The 19,755-nt window shown below is 37.5% G+C and overlaps 1 long non-coding RNA gene across 2 annotated transcripts in view; it reads left to right on the plus strand.

The window, feature by feature from the left end:
• The first annotated feature begins 5,116 nt into the window (after positions 1-5,116).
• LOC117312932 (uncharacterized) overlaps positions 5,117-19,755 on the plus strand; it is a 175,155-nt gene continuing 160,516 nt past the window's right edge. For both annotated transcript variants that reach the window (XR_004527350.2, XR_004527351.2), the window contains exon 1: positions 5,117-5,265. This is a non-coding gene — a long non-coding RNA (uncharacterized lncRNA). The remainder of the gene's footprint in view (positions 5,266-19,755) is intronic.

Genomic DNA, 19,755 nt, shown 5'->3' on the forward strand with positions numbered 1-19,755 from the left:
TATTCATATGTCAAGGCAATGCTTTTAAGTTATGGCCAACCAAATTGTTTTAACAGTGTGCAAAGAAATAATTTAGTTAAGTAATTATAAAGAAAATGTTGGGCTTCCCTGGTGGCGCAGTGGTTGAGTCTGCCTGCCGATGCAGGGGATGCGGGTTCGTGCCCCGGTCTGGGAAGATCCCACATGCCGCGGAGCGGCTGTGCCCGTGAGCCATGGCCGCTGAGCCTGCGCGTCCGGAGCCTGTGCTCCGCAATGAGAGAGGCCACAACAGTGAGAAGCCCATGTATCGCAAAAAAAAAAAAAAAAAAAAAAAAAAAGAAAATGTTAAAACCAAAGATTTTTAGATTTAATCCTGTTTCTGGGATTTCCTCATTTTATTTTCATCTTCTACAACCTCAGTGCCTCAGTTCTTATCGTCTCAGAAATGGGGAGATCAATGCTGCTTCACGAGGTTACTAGAAGAAACAACTTAAGAAATAGGTTTGGGGGATCAAGAGGTACCATCTTCCAGTTACAAAATAAATGAGTCACAGGTATGAAATGTACAGTGTGGGGAATATAGTCAATAATAATGTAGTATCTTTGTGTGGTGACAAAGAGTAACTAGACTTCCTAGTGATCATTTTGAAATGTATAGAAATATCAAATCACTTTGTGATTGAACTAACATAGTGCTGTCGGTCAATTATACTTCAAAAACAAACAAACAAAAAAAATAGAAAAAGAGATCAAATTTGTGATTACCAGAGGCAGGGGTGGGGAGAGGGGGAATTGGATGAAGGTGGTCAAAAGGAACAAACTTTCAGTGATAAGATAAATAAGTACTATAAATTCAATGTATGACCTGAATAATATAATTAACATGGTTGTGTATGTATGAAAGTTGTTCAAAGAATAATCATGAGTTCTCCTCATAAGTAAAATATATTTTTTTTCTTTTTCTTTTATTATGTATCTATATGAGTTGCTGGATGTTCACTAAACTTATTGCAGTAACCATTTCACAATGTATGTAAGTCAAATAATTATGCTGTACACCTTAAACTTATACAGACCTGTCTGTCAGTTACATCTCAATAAGACTGGAAGAAAAAAATGTTATTGCAGTCATTCTGCAAGGATGAAATATTAAAATTTTGGAAAAATTATTTATATCAATGCAAAAAAGATTGTCGATTGGATTTATTGATAACTCTGATATTTCGCCTGTTCTTTTGGGTTATGTTCCTTTGACATATCAATAGTTTACTTAGCTGCTCTTTTGGAGATGTTCTGATTGAAAATTTAACCAACATTTCTTTCCTTATTCATATAAGTTCTTTCAGTTTTTAAACATCTCCTCTTTGATCTAAAGCTTTTTTGGAGGCTTTTATTTTTTCTAGAATGTAAGCTAGAATCATGGAGAAGAATTTTCTGCAGTACTCTAGTCTTGTTTATAATAGTAAGTTCTTTAAAAATTTCATAACTCATGTTTCCAAGGGTTCACAATTAAATATTAATACATTGGGGTTGAACTACAAAACACCAGTTTCTGGAGGAAAGAGTCAAATAGTCAACAAATCAACAAATGGTGAGAGCTAGTGAATACTCTGAGCTAGCTATTTATCATTGGTGTTTGGTAATTGTGATTTATTGGGGAAAGTTACAATTCTCTGAGTTCATCAGGCTTTCACTTCTGTATTGTGGCCCAGGCTTACTGCATTTGTTTGTAACATAAATCATGTCCGGATACCAAAGACTACAGACCTGCTAACCTTTAAGCTTTTGATTTTTTTTTTGTTTTCTTTGTATTCTTTGTGTTTCCTTATTAGGAAATCTTGATGCTATGCTCTAATGCATATTATTTTCTTAAAAGAAATGTTATCCAGAAATATGATTTGATATAAGGGTTACTGGAAGACAGGTGAGCTTCAAATTTATGGCATTTGACATCTCTTTTTTTTAAAAAAAAAGAAACCTCTTCTTGGTGTCATTTTGGATCAGAATCACCTACTCAAAGACTGTTGTTTCTTGAAATCCTGACAATAAGAAGTTCATTAGCTCGTATTGTAGATAGTTAAAAAATTAGCATACTAAATATTGCTTTAAGTTACAGGTTACTGTCTCCCTTCTTTTATGAAATCCCCTCAGAATGCTTTGCTCTTAAATCTTTACTTGCTAGGTTCCTTCCTGTCATTCAAAGTTCACATCAAATGTCATTTCCTCAAGTAGGAAATGATGTCTAAAGCTCTAATGTTTTCTAAAGTGGTCCCCTGCCATTACTCTCCATAACATTACCTTATTTTATGTCAATATCTGAAATCATCTTACCTATCTGTTTCCTTTTTTATTGTCTGTATCCTCTCAGTAGGAGGAAACCTTTGTGAGGGCTGAGATCTTGCCCTTCTTGTTTTCAGCTGTATCCTCAGAGCTATATCCTCAATTTGGGACTCAGGATGTAATAGACACTCAATAAATACTTAAAAAAATTCAATAAACAAATTAAATTGGAGTTACCAAGAGATTTTTCCCCTGCAGTTTACTATGTGTATAATCTTGAGCACATTCTTTGATCCCATTCATCTTATTTCTTTCTTTGTAGAATATTGAGTTGAGGAACATGACTTAAAAGGTTGCTTTAAGGTTGAAAAGCGTGACAGCTTTAACTTTGACAATTCCATTTAAATTAGTGCAGTTTAATGTCAAGAAAGCGCTTTGCATTGGGTTACTCTACTAGCAGACATCTGTAATATTTCAGCCAAATTATTGTTTTCCTTGGATTTTGAGAGGAAAATTTCTTACCTTATATTTTTTCCTCTCTTGGATACTTCCTTTCTGCTATAACATTGACTTGACATCATGGTATGGAAGAAAAAAGGCCACTGTTTAAAAGGACACCTATCATCTCTGGCTGTGCTCTGTCAGGACTTGATCAAACTTGGCTTAGTGTTACTGAAGTTAAGCTCAAGAGATGTTCCTGAATCTCCAGTTCGCTCTGAGTGATCAGGGGTCTTTGAAAGGGCTCAATATCTACTCTTCATTTTTTCCACAGTTCAAATTCAAAGCCCAGATTTCAAGTGACTAAGACAAACAGATGACAACTGGCTTTTTTCACCTCCTATATTTGACCACACTATGTATTCTCATGATATATTTTAATAACCCTATTTAAAATAGGATAAGAAATTTGATCCTTCTTATTCTCTTCTCATGTTAATTTTCTCCTTGGTACTTACCAATTTATCACCATCTAATATCACACACACACACACACACACACACACCCCTTATTTATTTATCTTCATTTTGTTTTTCTTCAGTAGATTGGAAGCTCCACATGAGAATATTTTTCTATTTTTGCCTGTTTCCTCCCTGTGTGTCTATGGTGTGTCATGTACTAGAAATATAATAAATATTTGTTGAATGAATATTTACATATATAATTTCTAGACACTTTTTTTTCCATTAAATCTATTATCAGAAAAGCAGGACCTATGATTTCTCATTAAAAAAATCAGTCATTATTTTGGAACTTAATTTTGTCATTGATTAGTGTTCACTGTATATGTTAAACTCTACAATTTTTCCTTTGGAATGGGAATTGAGAAAAAGTCCATAAGAAGATATTCAAATTAGCTTGCATGCAAAAAGTCAACCTTACAAGATTCTGATGAATAGAAAAGAGAGCATTTAAGAAAAAAAAAGCTTCCATGGGTATATAGTTTAATGATCTCACACAGAATGCTTCCTATTTTTTAAATCTTCATTAAAGAAGAAGAGAGAAATTTTGTTTATTCTTTTGATCACCGTACTTCTTAGTTTCTACACTATGAAGTAGGAGGAAAAGGTTTGTTTTTTACATGAGTTAAAATTTCCATAAATTTCATTTTTTTTTCAGGATAATTTGAGCTTTTTGAGTGCTAAGCACCCCGTTCCTTTCTCATACTTAACTAGATTAATCTCAGGAGGGAAAACATGTTGAACAGCATTTTCTTCTTTCCAGTAAATCAAATTAAGGGTTGTTCAACATGTCAAGCAGGATGGGGGAGCTCTGTGAAGTGTTTTTTTCCCAGAAGAGCAGGCATCCACTATTCATAAGACTCTAGCAAGCAGAACAACAAAGAGAACTAAATAGCAAATTGCCAGGACTTAATAAAAATCTGAATGATCTTTCCTTCTTAAAGGAAAAGGGTCACTGATCCAAAGCATGCTATTGACACGAACAAGAAAGAAAAATGAATACATGGACTTGGAAGAGTGAATTTTAGGTTAGTTAAACTGAGCCCACCTGTTGTCCCCAATTATTTTATTTTTCAAAAAGTGAACCCAAAGTGTTAGAAATCCCAGATTATAGAAAGATCTTTTTTTGGAGTTAAATGAACCAAAAGCATAATTTCCCCTTCTGAAACACATCCCAACCATTCAATTTCTCACTATTCATTCATACATTCCAGGGGCCTATTGTCTACGAGACAGACCAACCTGGAAATAATTACAGTGGTATGACAAATGTCCTAATAAAAATGTGGACAATGTACAGAGAAGGATTTGGTTAACGCTGCCTGCAGAATTTAGACAAAGCTCTTGTCAGAGAGTGACATTTGAACCACGTTTTAAAGAATAAGGAGGATTTTTCCAGCAGGACAACGTGGAAGGAACATATTGACAAAAAGGAGATGGCTTTTTCAAAGCAATCAGTATGAAAAAGAGCAAATAAAAAGTGTGTAAGTCCTTACTTGTTTCACAAAAGGCTTGTAGTTCATTTTCCTGAAGGCTAATATTACTTTTTTTTTTTTTTAACAATTATATACCTGCTTTTCATGTCTAGCCCAATAAAGTCTCCAATAACCAAATTTAGATGACTAAAACCAGAGTGTCAGGGAGACATACTTTTAATGGGAATCATTTGTTTAAATCACTATGGTGAAGAAATGTGTTCACTTGTCAGTTAAATAGCCTAGATGCTCTGCAAGCATTTCCAAGATAGCTATTCACAATGATTGGTCCTCTTGTGGGTAAAATGCTGCCGTTTCCCCATTGCTGGTGATGGAATGTCTTGATTAATATCTCTCACTTTTCTTCGGTCTCCCTCCTGGGTGTTTTGGCCATGACTTCATGGGAATTCAACCGTTGCTTGGTAGAAATATTTGTAGAGTTGTTAGGACAGCTCATACACTCCTTGAAACAGATGTTTGTTTGCTCCCATTACTCCTTCGGCCCTCTTGCCTCCTTTCTTAGCTGCCTCGCCTGTTTCCCATCACCTTCTTCCTGTCCCCTCAAAAGGAGGTAAGACTTGTCCAAGCTATGATCTCTCTACTCATTTTTCTTAATCCTTATCATTTACTCAATACTGTAGATGTTATAAAATTAAAGAACTATCCCAAATCTGATTATTCTTGCTTATACTTTAAGTAAATATACAATTATTTGAGTTTTAAGGTTGTAATAGAAGTATTTTTGGAAATATTAATAATGCTTTCTATTTTATGATAAAATATTTTCTATTATGTTATGATAATATTAAATTTGATTTAATTAATCTTTATGAACTGGTATAGCATCATGAAAAATTATTATAATATTTAATAAAGTAGAATATTAGTCTTTACATATAGCTCTTAAGTGTATACGTACACATGGGTGATGAAAAGAATAAAAATCCTATTGCACAGACTCTTTTATTTTTCTGTTTATGATACTTGTCACATCTAAATATAAATTATGATAATTATTACTTAGGCCAATAAGCATTAAGCTCCATAAATGAAACATTCACCTTTTCACTCTTCTTACACATGCCTGAAATATATGAAACAAAGTACAGCCAACATATTAATCGCCCATTTAGCCAAGAAACGAAAAATAAAACTTTCTCAAAATATAAACAAAGATTTTTAAAAAGTTTTTACGTTTTTAAAACTAATAGATATCGATAATATTTAAGATGGGGGGTTTAAGTGATCACCTTTTTTTTTTTTGCGATACGCGGGCCTCTCACTGTTGGGGCCTCTCCCGTTGCGGAGCACAGGCTCCCGACGCGCAGGCTCAGCGGCCATGGCTCACGGGCCCAGCCACTCCGCGGCATGTGGGATCTTCCCTGACCGGGGCACGAACCCGTGTCCCGTGCATCGGCAGGTGGACTTTCAACCACTGCGCCACCAGGGAAGCCCTAAGTGATCACCTTTTGTATCTATATTTAAACATGATTTAATGAGAGTTATTGGTTTGGAATGCATAGTTACATTAAGGGGCATTGTTTAGTTGGAAAGAAATTGAATTATCCTGTAAACACGACTTTTGTGGGATGCAATTTGATCTCAAGTGTTGTCATTTCCACAGAATTATTAATTTTTGATATCACATGATGATAGTTAACACTTACTTTGTATAGGCATCATTCTAAGTGTTTTATATTTATCTACTTATTTGATAATCAGAACTGCCCTATGGAGAAAGTACTGTGGATCATCCCTGTTTAGCAGATAAGGAAACTGAGGCACTCAGTGGTTAAGGTCCAGGCCACATAGCTAGTGAGGAACTTCTGGCTTCAGCTCTCTGCAGTTTGTGCTAGTAACCACTGAACTCTATTTTTTTAAATAATTAGGTGTCCTGTTGGACTACTCCTTCTACTAAATTAGTTGTGTATTAAATGTTTGAGGAACATTTAATGAGTGACTGAAAATTACATATATAAAATCATGATCAATCAAAAGCCAGCCATCCTGGAGGTTGGAGTAGAGAGAAGCCTTTTGTGCTAATCCAGGTGAATTGTGATGAAGGCTAGAGAGGAGGATGGATAGAAGAGAGGTGAAAGATGAAATCCTTTTGATTTGGTGACTGATTGATTAAAGGTGGGGGAAGATTGAAAGGGTATAGTCTTGAATGGTTCCTTTGATTCTAGTCTGGCAACTGGGTATGGACAGTGGGATCATTAAGATAGAGGACACAAAACGTGAGAAGTGGGCATATTCAGGAAGATTGGGTTGTTTGTGTCTAGAATTCAAGGTTGTAGCTTGGTATTTAGATATATGTTTGAGAGCATATTTGATTAACCTTCAACTAGACAAGGAAAAGAGGTCCCCTGAAACACTAGATGTGTCTCTCTTAACCTCCTTGTGTCTCAAGTGGACATTCCCCTTGAGTCACACTTCTGATTTTTCTAGGGCGTTTAATATCAGCTGTATTTTCCCTTGAGGATAGAATCAAATTCCCAAGGCAACACTTTGCTAATTCTAAAAGACTGATCTAATCTTTGTGGAGACATGCTTCACTGGCCAACTATAGACAGGGTTTCAGGTAAGAGGACTTTAGTTGTTCGTCTTAATTGGTACCATAAATGGAATCAGAAGCAGTTTAGATATAACATAATTAATGTGGGGTGGGCATAAGGCAGAAGCAGAGTCCTGTGTTGCCTGTTCTTAGAGACAAGCAGAGGAGACACCAGAATTGGGATAGACCAATGCGGTGGTCATGGAGTTGCATTTCTCATCTGTCCCAGCAAGAAAATTGCTGTGAGGAACAGAGCTGCCTACCTAACAATCTCCAGTTACCACAACTTTGGGCTCCATAGGGGCATTCACACCGTGGCCAACGACTAAGCACAGCGGTAGTGCTAGATATAGCAGTCCTGCCATAAATGGGAGTCCATTCATGGACATTTTTTGCTCACGAGCTTGCTGTTAACCTGACCAAGACATTTTCAAAACTTCACTATAGTCTGAGACTTTTTTATCCAATTCTCTTCCCACTCTTCTTGCACAAATGTCCGGCCTGCACTGTGGTTGGAAAGCTCTTCCTGTCTATTCCTGCTTCCTTTATCTTAATTCTTCATAGGCTTTTCTCGCAATAAAGCTCCTACACATCTAATCCCATCTTGGCATCTATTTCTCAGAGGACCCGAACCCGGTTATGGGTTAAAATGACAAGAGTTTCTATGTGACATATAAGCATATATTACTTATCCTGTCTCAGATGATACTCCTATCCTCACCTTTGGGCTAAAGATGATCTATTACTGGTCATCCCTGGATAAGAGGCCTTCTGTTTAGCCTGGCCAAAAGAGCACATTGACATACATCCTTGAAAGTCACAGAAAGATAAAGATATACATAAAACTAGTTTTGAGATTATTTTAAGCAAACGGTCACACAAATTCTTGAAGTTGGCAATTGTCTAAGTTTCTGAAGGATAGATAATTGAACGATGGGAGTGAAAGTTGACAGCTGATCCCTGTGGAACACGAACATAAATGCAAGGGGAGAAAGAGGAATTCACAAGGGCAACCAGAGAGAATAAGTAAAACGATAGCAGTAAATGGGAGAGGTGACATGCAGGCCACTGGATAAGAAAGGGTTCAGAAGTAAGGAGCAGTCAGCAGTGCCAACTACCAAAGAGAAAGCAAAGAAGAGAAGGACAGAGTCTTTTCACCAATCTGATACTATGGGTGTTATTAGTGACCTTAGCAGGAGCAGTTTTACTGGAGTGGGGAGGACAAAAGTGAATAGCAGTATGTTCACGAATAAGAGCTATGGTAGTGGATAGTATGAATATAGATGTTTATTTTAAAAAAATTTATTATTTCGTAAAGGAAAGAAGAGAGAGAAGAAACAGAAAGAAATGCAAACTTAGGGCCAACTTTTTTTTTAAACATAGGAGAAATTTTCTGTTGGATGAGTGGTTTTGGGCCCATCATGTAACTATCCCATGATTCAGTTTCTTCATCTGTAAAATGAGGGGAGTAATTATGCTTTCTCGGTGTTCTTTTGAGGGATAAAGGAGCTGATATACATAAAATACTGGAAGAGTGCCTGTATTGCACATCCTAAAGCCAATGAAATGTTTGCTTGTACGTAAAATTGCTTGTATGTAAAAGTAAATGAAAAATATCTACGGAGAGGGAAGTTTGGAGTTTTAGGTTTTCCTTCAGAGACAAAAGGAAATGAAGAATAAAGTTTCAAATTAATAAATAGATTTTTCTTTTTATCCTGATAGTTCCCATGTTCTCATGGAGGAATGAAGGTATCTGTATGAACAGTAGATCTTCTTAATCTTTCCTGGCTAGCTAGTGTCAAAGCTTCCATGAATAAGCTAGCAGGTAATGGGTTGGAAGTTTTGAGGAAAGAAGTGAAGTTTAGAGCATCTGCTGAGAAGCAAAGGAAAGATGAATGGGGTAAGGATAGATAGAAGGGCTGCTGGGATTATTAATGTACATGCTTAGAAATTATTAATTCATATGGGCTTTCATCATCAAGCTCCCTGAGTGATATTCTTTAGCAGGGTTCAGTCATCTGGGATAAAGAACAGGCAAGTTAGGCAACTGGATTTATCCAGATCTATACTATTCCAGGGCAAATGAGGTGGAGAAAGCAAGAAAGCAAGAAAACAAGAGTTTGAGGAAAGGACCAGGAAATATTTATGTGATAGGCCTAAGAAAATGGGTTAGAAAGGTATGGAAGTAAGACCTGGAAAGTACAGGCAATTAGGAAGCATTGATGGGTACCACGGCCAGACAGTCTCTATGAGGGTAAGAAATAGAGAGGTTTGGAAAGATGAGTTTGTGAAATGATCTTTGTAGTGGGAGAGTGAAATATTGGAATTTAATGAACAATATGTGGAACTTTACAAAATATCAGCCATGTTTTATAGGAACTGATGGTGTGAAGATAAGAAAATTACAGACATGGAGGAGATCAAGAAGCAGTTGTCTAACATAGTAAAACTATCAAAATGAACATGGATGTCAGCTAGGATGATGGCAAGACCATGGGTCTATCCTCATGGAAGACCATGACCTACTGATAAAAAATCATTAGTGGGTCCAGCCAAAAGAGGAACACAAATTTGCCCAGGATCTCCTGTAGCACTTTTAAGAGAGCCATTATTCTACTCTGATTAGAGCTTACATTTCTTTATTTTCTTTCTCTTTTCTCATTCTTTTCTTTACTTTTTACACACACACACACACACACACACAAACAGAACAAAACAAAAACCAACCAAATTAAAAAAAAAACAAACTAATCTTCTAGGATCTGGGGCTAAAATATTGAGAACAATAAAGTTTATTTATAGAGAGTGAAATTTTCAGGAGCCTCCAAATGCATTCATTAAAAAAAACATTATGGGGTTTCCCTGGTGGAGCAGTGGTTGAGAGTCCGCCTGCTGATGCAGGGGACACGGGTTCGTGCCCCGGTCTGGGAAGATCCCACATGCCGTGGAGCGGCTGGGCCCGTGAGCCATGGCCGCTGAGCCTGCACGTCCGGAGCCTGTGCTCCACAACGGGAGAGGCCACAGCAGTGAGAGGCCCACGTACCGCAAAAAAAACCCAAAAAACATTATGTACATTTCTGCTCATTAACAAAATAAAGATTAGTGTCCCTTACGAAACATTTAAATTTTACTGCCAAATTATTGTAATGATGTTTTTCTAGGCCTAGACATTCTGGAAAATACAGCTTCTAATAAAAAATTCTAAAAGCATCCAGAGAGAAAAATTCCAGATTTCCAACTGAAGTGCATCCCTGAAGCTGATTAAACATTAATATAATATGAACACACACCCATTTATAAAAAGTAGACCATCAAAGGTCATTTTTTTTTTATAGACCATCAAAGGTCATTTTTTTTTTTTAAGCATAGGTCTTCTTAGAAGCCCATATGATTTAAATTTATTTATTTATTTATTTATTTATTTATAGTGCGTTGGGTCTTCGTTTCTGCGCAAGGGCTTTCTCTAGTTGTGGCAAGCGGGCACCACTCTTCATCGCGGTGCGCGGGTCTCTCACTATCGCGGCCTCTCTTGTTGTGGAGCACAGGCTCCAGACACGCAGGCTCAGTAATTGTGGCTCATGGGCCCAGTTGCTCCGCGGCATGTGGGATCTTCCCAGACCAAGGCTCGAACCTGTGTCCCCTGCATTGGCAGGCAGATTCTCAACCACTGCGCCACCAGGGAAGCCCAAAGGTCCTGCTTTTGAAGGTAGAAGATTAAGGAAACAGATATCCTGAGGGTGACTGGCTGTTACTGCTAACTTCAAAATACTCTTGGTTTCAGTTATTTTTTTCAAGATGTCATAAAATCCTGTAGTCATTCCAATCATTTCATGCCTAAAGTTTTCCCCATAGAAATAACCTATTTTTCAGGACAGTGTTATAAAAGGAATGAAGTGAAGGTCTGTTAAACATCTGCAGAAGATCTGTGAGATGAAAGACTTGGTTGCTTTGTGATATGTTTATTCCTTTCTCCTGCTAGCTTGCTGGAGTTCCTTCTAACCAAGCATTTTCTTCACTGAAAAAAAATGAGCTCTCTGAAATATATCTAACCTCAGGAAAGACACAGTCTTTGCTTGAAGTTGATTAAACAGCCAAATATGACCCCCAGAAAAATACCTATCATTTAGACCAGTGGTGGGTACATTGAATGGTGTAATTAATTGCAAGCAACTGAAATAAACTAATTTAAGTAGTAAAGAAATTTATTAGGGAATAGGTGACTGGTCATAGAGTCTCCAAGAGGACCACAGGACTGGCCTGGGGGAAGGCAGCCAGGGACAATATCTCAGATTGTGCCCCCCAGAACTACACATAAACTATCACCACAGGGTACAGCCAAAGTGGCCACAGGGTACCATCAATGCCATGGCTGAGCACTTGTGTCCCTGTGAACTGGATGCAGTTGCTAATTCTGCTGCCTCCCCCACCTTATTACAATGGATTGTATGTGCACTCTATTTGCTTGTATCCCCATTTCAAAATTCAAAGTTCAGGGAAGGCACATGTGATTGCAGGAGCCTAGGTCTTGCCCTAGCTTCAGGGGAGGCTGGCATTCTCCAGTTATACACTGGGAGGTAGTCTTTTCCATAAGATAGGCATGGGACTTGTACATAAAAGGATGATCGGTTCACAGATGACCTGAAGGAATAAAAAATGTCTGCTACAGTCAATATTTGTTTGACTTCGTGTAGATTGTGTTATAAAAGAATGTCTAATTTCTTAAGTAGTTAGTAAAATCAAAATGCGTTTGGAGTAAGAAGGTCTGGGTTCAAATCAAGACATGAACATCTAAGCTCATCAAGCCTTAGTATTCTCTTGTGTGTGTGTGTGTGTGTGTGTGTGTGTGTGTGTGTGTGTGCATACATACACTTGGATGGAATAATAATTTGTCTTTTTTTTCTGCCTCACATTATTATTGGGGGAGTCCAATGAGATGTGTGTGAAAAGAATTTGAAAATATGAAGGGATTTAGAATCATGTAAAACCAGATTCAAATCCAGGCTCTACCTCTTATTAGATGTCTGACCTCAGGCATGTTATTTAAATTAACCAAACTTCAGTTTCCTAATATGTTAAATGGGGATAAAAATTGCTATTTTTCAGAGTTCTTAAGAAGCTTAAATCGGATAATGTAATTAGAACTCAGAACACACATGACACATAAAAAGCACTCAGCAAAGGATCGTATTTATGTACACAGGTACACACACAGACACAGAAACATATGTCCTTTACCCAACTAAATCTATTATCTAGTTGACATGGAAAAAATATATTGTTTATATACTTTCGAATATTTTCTTGTTGCTGCAAATTAATACGTCTTAGTAAACATTTAACGTGCTTTAACTTAACTTGTATCTATCTGTCTCATGCTAATTATGTAACTTCATTTTACACAGAGTGCTCATTAAAAAATCCCTAAACTCTCTTTCAGACTCTCCTCCCATCTCTCATCTAAATATACTCTGTGTTCTCCATGTATGGCAAACATTGTATGGTAACATCATGTGTTTACCTGTTCACTTAAATATTTATGTATTATACCAGGTACCACGCTAGTCAATGAATACTGAGTGGTGAGTTAAGAGGCCATCATATACTGAAGGAGACAAGAAATAAACAAGCAAACAGGCACTGTAAACATAAACCGGATCATGCCACAATGCTGAGAATTGAACATATGTAATTGAACATCAAAGCTAAAGACCTTCTGAAGCCCCTACAAAGCCCACTTCTGACCTCTTTACTCACAGAACAATTTTTACTAGTCTCCCCAACTTGTATTTTGTCCCAGCCATGCTGGCATCCTTGGGTTCTTTGAACACAAAAGCTGTGCCCCACCTTAGTGCTTTTATACTGGCTGTTCCTTCTGCCTAGAGTATATGCTTCCCTAGTTATTATAGCTAATCCTTCAAGTCCCGCTTAAATATCACCTTCCTAAGGTTACCTGAACCGCCCTACTTAAATGCAACTCTCCCATTTCTCTACCTTGCTACCCCTGACCCTCTTTAACTTGCTTTGTTTTTTTCCATTGCACTTATAAACTTCTATAATACTGTATAATTTACTTATTTATTATCTGTTTCCCCTTACTGTTGGTGTTGCATGTGGGCAGGGAACTTTGCTTTGCTTCACTGTTATATCCCATGTGATTATCACATGCCCTGGAACACAGTAGACATTTAATAGAAACCTTTTGAATAAGAGAACAAAGAAAAGAAGTAATTTTAGTATACAGAATTGGGAAAGAAATAAGCCAGATACTAAGATAAAGACTAACAGTCTAGGAGAGGCGTATTCCAGATAGGAAGGCCAGAAGAGGCATCCTTAAAGCTACTTTTAAGCTGCATTGTGAACATCAACTGAAGGATGTGAAGGGAAAATGTTGCGGGTGGAGGCCAGACATTCATTTACTCAACACATATTTTTTGAGTTCCTACTTGGTTCCCAGCACTGCTCTAGGTGCTAAGAATTCAGTGATGAACAGAACAGATAGAATCACTGATCTTATGAAGCTGATATTCTGGGAGTGGAGGCAGAAAATAAAAAAGGTAAGGAAAATATATAGCATCTTACAAAATGATAAGTGTTAGGGAGAAAAAGAAAGCAGAGGAGGAGGACAGAAAGTGTCAGTGGCACACGGTGAAGATGAAATTGAAGGAGAGGATAATACTAGAGATGAGTGGCTATCAGATGACTGTGGAGGTGAGGGAAAAGAAATGGAAGGAGTTAATTCTTTATACTTGTTTCTTGGCCAAATTATGTGCTGAAGATACAGAGTATGGCAGTGGGGTTGACCTGTGGGATTGAAGGAGAGGTAACCCACTGTAGGGAATGGAAATATTGCTGTCAATAAAGTCAATTAAAATGTCTGTTTCTACCCTGATCCAGCAATGTGCTTTCCATTTGCATATTATTTTTGGTCATACCTCACTCAGCCACTGTCTGTTGTAGCCATTAAGTGGAAAATATTACTAGAATCCTATCGAAGTTTGACGGTTAAGTTGATGGATTTTGTGAACTGATATCTAACTTTAATTTCTTTTTATTCATGGAAAAAAAAATCACATAACTTGAAAACCAGATGCTAAATTGCTAAAGAACCCAGAAGACTATGTACTTGCATAATTGAAGAACTCAAGCAGAAAGGGTATTTCAGTTACAGAATAGAGTCCCAAGTTACGTTCTTAAATAAATTTAAGGGAGTTAACAGAGCATTTCAAGATTTTTGTTCCATTTCCCTTTACTTAGGAAAAATGAATATATTCATAAGCCACTAAGGTGATTCAGAAAAACAAATTAAAAATGTATTTTTCAGTTTAAAGATTAGAAGTTAAATTGTCAATAAAAGGAGCCAACCTTTAAATAATGATACTTGTTTGATATCACATGAAAGATTCATCACTTGATACTCTTGATGAAATGAAAGGCGGACCACTTTCCCTAAACAGTTGGAGTTGTGGAGTGCTGTAAAACTAATCAGATACCATTTTCTCTTAGAAACAGAGTCAGATTTTTACAATTTAGTAATCACGCTGGAAATTTTCACAGAAATGACTTGAGGGAAAAAGAAACATCTGGAACCTTTGTAGCATATGTCTGGAGAGCAGGGAGGGACTGAGAGATCTGTCAGTGGAGTAAATGACTGCCTGCCTGGGAGATCCTGTCCCCAAGTATTTCCCCACAGGCCTGTCTCTATTGTGAAATTCCACCATTAGCAATCCATTTCTTTGTTTAAGCTTTGTGTTTCTATAGGGTCCAGAACTCGTTCTATCTCCCTCTCTTCCCTTCCCAATCAAATATCAGTGTTCTTCAGGGTTAACACTGTGATCTTCTCTTCTGTGTATTTTCTTTCACTGCTGTCATTTTGAGCCACCTGTGCATCGATGATTCTCCAAACTTGATTTACTGCTTTAGACTTAAAACCAAGTCTATTGGATATAATAATAATGATGATGATGATAATAATGTTAATGATAATAAGAAATGTTACTTATGAATGACTTTACAGACAGCATATATCAGGAACTAGACTAAGAACTTTAAAATAGGATTCTATTTGATCTATTAACTCTGTGAAGTTTACAGAGGAGGAGACCAAAGCACATTAAATCTAGATAATTTGTCCAGGATCTCATGGCTTACAAGGGGAACAGCTGTGACCTAAAGCCAGATCTTTCTGATTCCAACATGCTTGCTTTAATCACCACCTTATACTAACATCCCACTCAGATGCGCCACTGGAACTTCAAAATCAACATAGCTAAACAAATCTCATTTTATTCCTCCCCCACCTCCTCCTTCTCCCACGTTCTGGACCCTAATTAATGGTCCCATCGTCTACTCGAGTACCAGTCAGAACCTAGGAATGGGGCCAGCTTCACAGATGTGTGACCTGTGCAGTGGAGTGAACGCCACTCCAGAAGCGCCCCATGCTTTGCTTAATGCTCAGCTGTTGCCGTCTTGAAACTCCTAATAACTTTTGAACAATTTCACTTTGCACTGGGCTCCATAAATTACATAACCAGTCTTGCCTGGGGGGTGGGGATCATCTTTGATTCCTTCTTTCCTTTCACACATTTCTCTCACTCTTTCCTTCATCTTTAATTCGTCGGTAAATCCTGTTGATTCTCCCTCTTAAATCCCACTTGAACCTCTCCCCTCTTCTTCATATCGACTTTCCCTGCCTTAATTTAGGTCCTCATCATGCTTTTCCTGGATTACTGTCAAGTCTCCTGTCTCCCTGTCTCCTGTCTCAACTTCCTATGATTGGTCCTGAACAGTTTTTGGAGGGATCGCTTAAAAACATACTTGTTAATACTACTCCTCTGCTTGCAACCCTTCAGTGACTTCCTACTTCTTGTTGGAATAAAGGGCAAACTTCTTATTACGGCATGTAGGGCTCTCTAAACTCTGCCCTTTATCTGTTTCCTTAGCAGCACCTCTTACTGCCTTTCTGCTCACTCCTTGTTTTGCAGCCAAATTGGGGAAAAGAGGCAACTGGCAGCCCTATTCCCTACACCAACCAGGACTCGTAATACACCTTTATTATTAAAGCGAACACCCATATGAGCCTAGGCCATAAAAATGGCTGTTTCTGTAGTTCAGTAATGATTGTACATCTGCACTTTTCTGTGGTTCGACTTATATTTTGTTGAGATTTCTTGACACTTTTACTTGATTGTGAGTTAAGGGCAGGAACTATTTTGTATTCAACTTCATGCTTCTGTCCTTGAGGATAATTCCTGGCATAAAATAGGTGAACGAACTTCATGGGAGGAACCACAAAACAGAGCAAATTGTGAGAACATGATAAACTTGAATTGGAAATGTTCACTTTTAATTATAAAATCCTTTCTTCCTTATGTTTATAGAGTCTTGTTGGTTTTAAGTAAAGTAGAATCTCTGACTCAAAGGGAAGTAAAGTATTTCAATATGAGCTCAATCGATCTGGACTGTTTCTTATACAGTCATTGTCAGAACTTAGTTCATAAGACCAGTTACTAGAGCTTAAAATTTCATTAAAGAAAAATTGTGAGACAGGGGCTTTTGCAGATTTGAAGTGACTAATCTAGGCTGATACACCCATAGGTTTAGAAGAAAAGCATTGGTGTCTGACCCAGACACCCAGAACCTGTGGGCAGTAAGGACCCTGGGGCTGGCTAAGGAGTACAAGGACCAGCTTAATAGGCTGTCAGGGCAATTCTGGTGCCACTTTCCCAGAAGTGTCTTTGAAATCTATTAATCTTCTGTGGATCACCATGTATCCCCCTAGAGTGATTCCTGGTGTTTCCTGCTTTTGGCTCTAGATTTATCCTTATGACCCGCTTCAGGTTCTGTCCATTTTACCACCTTTGAGGAAATTGGAGCCCAGAAGTTTCTCAGTCTGAATACCCTTGTGGGAAGCCCTCCTTAATATCAGACCTCTGAGACTTCTGGCTTTTGAGCTGGCCTCTCACCACTATGGTTTGGCCTTGCCCAGGAGGAGGGTGCCTAAATAAGGGAGATGCTGTTGACTTGTCTAGGAAGAAGGAAAATATACTAAGTGAGAATTTTTAATTCTCCTGACTAATGGAATTTCTATTTTTATTCCTTTTAACCATTGATTATCTTCATCATACACAGAAGTTGTGCCCACTGAGGGGCTCTACATTGTGAAGTATGAAAAATAAAAGATCTGGTACGTTACTTTGTAATCTCTCTGAGATGTCAAATTCAGCCCTCCAACAACTCAATCAGAGAATGATTAGAGGCAAGCTAATATCTGTATAGGTTTCTCTCAGTTACCTTTGGGTGTGATTCCTTTGGGTGGGAGTATCAGGAAGACACACGGAGGAGTTGAGCCTCCAGCTGAGCCTGCTGGGAGCAGGACTAACAGCTTCTGTGGGATTGCTGCCACCTTAACTAGTAGAGGCTTTGATGAGAGGATGAAAGCTCACAAGAAGGAGAGGAAAAAGGGGAGTCCAGGGAATCATTTTATATAAGGGAGAATAGAAATATAAAATTAGAAATAAAGAAAATAGAAATCTAATATAAATATGAAACATAAACATAAAAAATAAATATAAAAATCTTTTTTTTTTCTAATAAGGGGAAAGTAAGTCTCGTTGAGAAATTGAATCCAGGAAAGTTAAACAGTGAGAGTCAAGGTTTCTAAACTAAAGCCTGGAAGAATGGTAGTCTTGCTGGAATTATTTGGAAATGGTAATTGATTGTATTTTATTTGGGGAATGGAGGGAATCAGAGAAGGCAGAGAGGATGCTAACATCTAACTTTGAAGAGTTAGTATCCAATAGAGAGCAGTGTTTCCCAACATGTGACCTGAGAAACACAAATCTTGCCAGGATGTTCACAGATGCTAGAAAGAAAAAGAGAGAGAGAGAGACAGAGAGAGAGAGAGAGAGAGAGAGAGAGAGAGAGAGAGAGAGAGAGAGAAAGGAAGGAAGGAAGGAAGGAAGGAAGGAAAGAAGGAAGGAAAAGAAAAAGAAAGAATGAAATAAGGAAAGGAAGGAAGAAAGGAAGGAAGAAAGAAAGGAAGGGAGAGAAGGAAGAAAAAAAGGAAAAAGAAAGAGATCAATTTGTTATAATTAATTAATTACAAATAAATAGTTGAGAAAGAAAGTCATCTATGGTTAAACATGCTTGAAAAATATCGGGTCAAACCAAAGGAACCCAGTTTTTTTTTTTCTATTGTAGGACTTATTGGATCCTCTCTTATAAGAATGTTCAATGTTTGGCAATTCTACATCTGTGACTCTACTTCTGTTTTGTAAATAAAGTTCATTTGTATTAATTTTGTTTTAGATTCCACATATAAGTGGTATCATATGATATTTGTCTTTCTGTGTCTGACTTACTTCTCTTAGTATGACAGTCTCTAGGTCCATCCATGTTGCTGCAAATGGCATTATTTTGTTCTCTTTTATGGCTGAGTAGTATTCCATTGTATATATGTACCACATCTTCTTTATCCATTCATCTGTTGATGGACATTTAGTTTGTTTCCATGTCTTGGCTATTGTAAATAGTGCTGCAATGAACATTGGGGTGCATGTATCTTTTCAAATTATGATTTTCTCCTGGTAGGTTAATTTTTTCCCTTCTCCTGACTTCACTCCAAGATTTATTTTGAAGGGTAGATGATGCTGAAGTCTCAGTGTATTTCTTCTAGGGCAGCATTGAAATTACCTTTTACAACATTTATCTGTGTGCCCAATCCAATTTGTTCATAGGTGCACTTGTCTCCATATGAGTCATAAAACATATTGTACCTATCATTGTGCAAACATACACACACACACATGCACATGCTCCTAGCTCATGTAGAGGAAGCATGATTCCACCGAAATGAAATGGATTTAACAAATCACATAAGATTTTTATTAGTTTGTATCCCTTTATCGTTGCTAAAAATTTTGATATAATTATTAATGTTATTCAAAATCAATTTAAGTATCTAAAAAGTATTTAAATACATGCTTACATGTTAGTGGGATAAAGCATTATAAAAATCTGGAATTCTCTTTTCACTTCTGTTCTCCGCAAATATTCCATTTTGTTTTCTACTCTATGGTTGATGGAACCTGGCGTTCCACTGATCATTTCACTTAATTTAGCAAATTTATTGCATACTGGGTGTATGCAATGAAGTGAACTAAGATTCTCAGGAAATACGGATGACTAGTACATTTTCCCCTCATTAACATACACATAGATGAGTGGTCAGCAAGTGAGGGGGCTGTATGTATGTGCCTCAACTACACAGCCTGTTCTGGCTGTCATGATGGGGATGCTGTGTACAAAGGAGAGAGCGTAGGGGAGGGTCCCTCTAACCAGGTGGTAGGGTGGTTGTGAAGGACTCCTTCAATGAGCCAGTTCAACCTTGAATTTGGAAAAAGAGACTCAGAGAAGCCAAGGAGATTTCTCCTAAATTTCTGCCGTAGGAAGTAGCAATATAATGAAGAGTCCAGATCCTAGCCTGTTTTTGAGATAAGGCTCTTTCAT

The sequence above is a fragment of the Tursiops truncatus genome, chromosome 7, assembly GCF_011762595.2.
Source record: "Tursiops truncatus isolate mTurTru1 chromosome 7, mTurTru1.mat.Y, whole genome shotgun sequence".
NCBI lineage: Eukaryota > Metazoa > Chordata > Mammalia > Artiodactyla > Delphinidae > Tursiops > Tursiops truncatus.